The following is a 4,313-nucleotide window of genomic DNA, read 5'->3' as shown; positions in this document are numbered from 1 at the left end:
TTCCCAAACTGTACTTTAATTAAGTAAACTAATCATATGATAATTGTGACACAAAATTAATTGGGAAAAAGATAATATAAATTATACATTAATTATTAAAATATCTAATTAGCTTTGGACCTTTGACTTTAAAGACCAACCTGGTTTGGTTATTTTAATGTCCACACAAATCACACACGAGATATAATATATATTCAAGATAGAAAATGCTTTTTTTTTCTTCCTTTTATATAATTCTAAGTCTCACAAAGTATTAAAACTTGGAAGCTAAAACCATTTAGTTCTCCCTAGAATTAAGGCAAAAAAAGGTCAATTAAATTTGAAATAATAAAGAAGCTTAACGTGATTTAACCTTTTAAACTAAACTAATTGAGGGAACAAAGAACATGTTGAATTTTACAATAAAAACACCCAACTCTTATTTTAAAAATTATCTTCTGGCGCATTTTACCTAAAATTTAAGTACGTTGACCTTATTATAACGTATTTTACTTTTAACAATGATACTTTTTGTCACGGAATGTCATTTTTGAGTTGTTTTGTCGAAAAAGAGTTGTCAAAAATGATTTTTTTAAGGCAAAAATTTTTTATCATAAAAGGTTTTTATTAATTTGTCCAGATGAATGTACATGCAATTTATTCTATGTTGAATTATTGTAGTATAATAAAATGTAGAAAAGTAAATAACACAGGATAATTGTTGATGGAGAAAACCTCTTGCGGGATTAAAAACTCCTGGGCCTAAGTCAGTATAAATCCACTATAAACGAATCAACTTATAATACTGCCAGACTCAACCAACATAAATACTTTATGAATCCCTGAGTGTAATTTCTCAAAGTCCTCTTGGATTGCGTGCTCCTGCACCACCCTCTTGGATTGTGTGCTCTCGCACCAACTCTCGCCTTTCTAATTTCTCTCTCTCCTATGGATTCTCGAGACTCCTTGTTCTCTAACGACAGGAACTCCGTTTACTTTCCTTGATCTTCCACCTTTGACAGATGCATTGGAAGTATGGATTTTGTTTGTTTTGTGGATTTTTGATATTTTTCAATTACAACACTCAAGTGTGAAAGGATTGAAAGATATAGATGGAGTATATGTAGGTTCTCACAATGTTCAATCCAAAGAATTTTGTGAAGAGGTAGATTTATATAGTGGATGTTTTGGGTAGTATGGCCTTGTTATAGTTCTTGAAAATCACAAATTAGAGTTTTTCGGTATGTTTAATCGCTCGAGCAAAAGCTCAGCAACAAGCGAGCGACGGACTGGCGACAGGCTAGCAAAGCTCATTTTGTTTTTGACGCTCGAGCAACAACTTGGAGGCAAGCTAGGAAAAATCCGACAACTTTTCCAATGACTTTTGACTTAATTAAATAACCTATCACTCGACCCTTTGACTTTTTAAAGCATTTTTACAATTATATTTTTGTTCACAAACTACCAACCACTTTAAAACCTAACACTTAGCTAGGAGCCCAGTAATAAAAGAATCAGCGAGCGCTTGTAAAACTGTAGCAACTGACCTTCTTGAACTCAGTTTGGCCAAAAAAGATCCTAACAGTCAGAAATTGTAGCGACATATGTCTTCCAACCCCAATTCACAAGAGTGAGTCTCGTGTTAAGTTAGAGGCTTTCTCATCATTTTTGCGTGTTACGTTCTCTTGTTGAAAGAACAAGGGTTTCATTAGGTGATGATAGTTATTGAATAAACTTCATATGAATCATGAAATTTTGAATTCTTTTGGATTCAATTCGTAATTGTAGAAATTAACAAGTTATTTATTTTAAATTAATTTTCATTATTTCCTTAATTTCAATCAATTCTTGACAATCAATTGAGTCAACCAATGTTGATAGATCAATTTTATTAAACAATTTTGGATCTTTCGTTCACCATGTTTCTTGCTACATCATCTAGCCCAAGATCCTAGGACCAACCATCTCTTCCCCCTTATTAAAGTCGAAGCTAAAAGAGAAAGCCTTCCGTTTAGTACCTTTGTTATCCTCTTCCTTTCCTGGTAGCTAGGATGAGTTCTGTTTATCTTATTATAGGCGACTCAGGGAAAACCTCGCCTTTTAATCTAACTAAGAAGTAGGTCCCATTTGAAATGGCTTATTCTTCTTCGGACTCGGATGCCCACAAAGCAGTATTCTTCCGCGGATTAAAGAGTGGATTCTTCTTGTCGATGGACATCGTTGGAATAAGTAAAATAGGGAAAAAAAAAATCTCCAGTCTCCACCTGTCTCTCCCATGCCAAATTCACCACTTTTGGCACCTCAAAAACTTCCAACACTTTTTGGTAGGAATAAGCCCCTTGTACAGGGAGCCAAGGGCAATTTACAAGGGCTGAAATGGCAGCAATTTTTTCTTTTTCATTTTTTTTCAGCTGCCAATGAAAATCTACCAAGTGGCTAATCAAAGACATTGACCTAAGTTCAGTGACCAAAACTCGACATTTTAAAGTTCAGTAGTCAATCAAAGACATAGGCCTAAATTCAGTGACTATTGGAACAATTAACTTGGATCTGGCAATGTAGCACAGTTGTTTTTGGTATGTCAAAATGCAAAAGTGATTTAACATGTTCAATCTTCTATGATTATATAAACAAATTACTTGTTTATAGGACTTCAAATCACAACTCATAACTGGATAGAAAATAGCAAATGACGTGGAAGTTGATGGATGGATATTTTGGTAGTTTAAAGACAAAAATTAGCTGTCAGCTTAACTCTTGTTCTTGTTGAAAACCCTAAAAAACTAAGTGTGCAAAGCCGGCCAAAACCCACGGCCATAGGAATTTCGACGAAGAATAAAATCAGATTTTCAAGGTTATTAATCTCTTTACTGTTTGTAGATAAAAGATTTTATTCCTCTACTAATTTTATTGTTTGTAGAAGCTTTGCTGGACCTTAATTCATTCTTTGCTTAAGATCGTGCAACGGACGGTGCAACCCACAAAGTACATGTACTGAAGGTCCTCGTAGGATTTTCCTCTTTATTAGTGTTAAATGAGAGAACGTGATTGTCAAGGTTATTAGGTGCACAAGATTGTTAAGGTATTAGTTGCACAACATTTGAGCTTTGGATTGAAATTATGACAAGTAGAATGTATAGCATAATATCTATTTTTCTAGTTCAAATAAAAATACAATCATATAATTTTCTGTAATGACCTAATTTTTAGCCCCCATTTTCTAGAAATGAAAATTAGTGGAATAGTGTTTTTTTTTTAATATAAATGAGTGGTTGAAAAAAAAAAGGAAAAATTTTCGATTTACGTGCAATATTTTTTTTTTAAAATTGTGTGGTTGAAAATAAGAGAGAAAAATAGAATGTAATGGAATATAATTTAATGGGGGCCAAACGGGGGCTAAGTTGACATAAAAAGTGTACTAAATATTCAAAAAATAACTAATAATCTTATCTAGTATCATTGATATTGTAACACCAATTTAGTTAGTGTTATGCGATATATTCAATGAAAGGTAGAATTAAACTACTCATTTAATTGTACTTCTCATTTAATGTTACATTAGTATTACTTAAGCTAATATTTTAACACTAGTGGTGCTAAATAGAATTACTCTTATTTCATGATTGCTAAAATACAAAGTTTCCTAGTGATATTGTTCTAATGACCGTCGTGTAATATAAGTGGTGGTCATGAATATCAAGATTATCACTTAATAAAGTGCATGACATTATCGTTTGTACTTATTACTGCATACATAGAACTAACCTAGACGACAATTAAAAATATCTTTTAATTTTCTTCTTCATAATGGTGTTGTCATATGACAATTTACTTTAGCAAATAAGTCTTGAGTTCACTGCCATCTCCTCAATTGCATATATACCATGGTTTGTTTAGCAAAAAAAGAAATAATAATAGAATCAATAGTTAATTTTATTCGTATATTTACTGGATTCAAGACTTTTATCAATTTTTTAACTTTATATTTTATCAAATTTATAATAATATACTAAAAATATAAATTTTATTAAAATACAATAGGGACATAATAATGCGTATAATATAAAGTGCTTATAGGCTTGTACTCGAATCAACTACAGTGTACCCACACCAACTGCTTGGCAGTACCAAGAAATGGTTCATACGTGTACTCTTATATTAATGAAAAAAAGCTGCCACAAGGGGGAAAAATGCGATAAATTAAATCTTATAGAAACGGAAGCAGTCTATTAATACGACGCGTGGGACTGCGCCAACCGTAAGCAACGGCGGAATAAAAGGTTGAAATTTGCAGCTGATGACTAAGTTCATGTAATCTGATGATAAATCCCAAT

Source organism: Olea europaea, chromosome 7 (genome assembly GCF_002742605.1).
Source record: "Olea europaea var. sylvestris chromosome 7, O_europaea_v1, whole genome shotgun sequence".
In the NCBI taxonomy this organism is placed as follows: Eukaryota; Viridiplantae; Streptophyta; class Magnoliopsida; order Lamiales; family Oleaceae; genus Olea; species Olea europaea.
Note: the sequence above shows the minus strand (reverse complement) of the source record.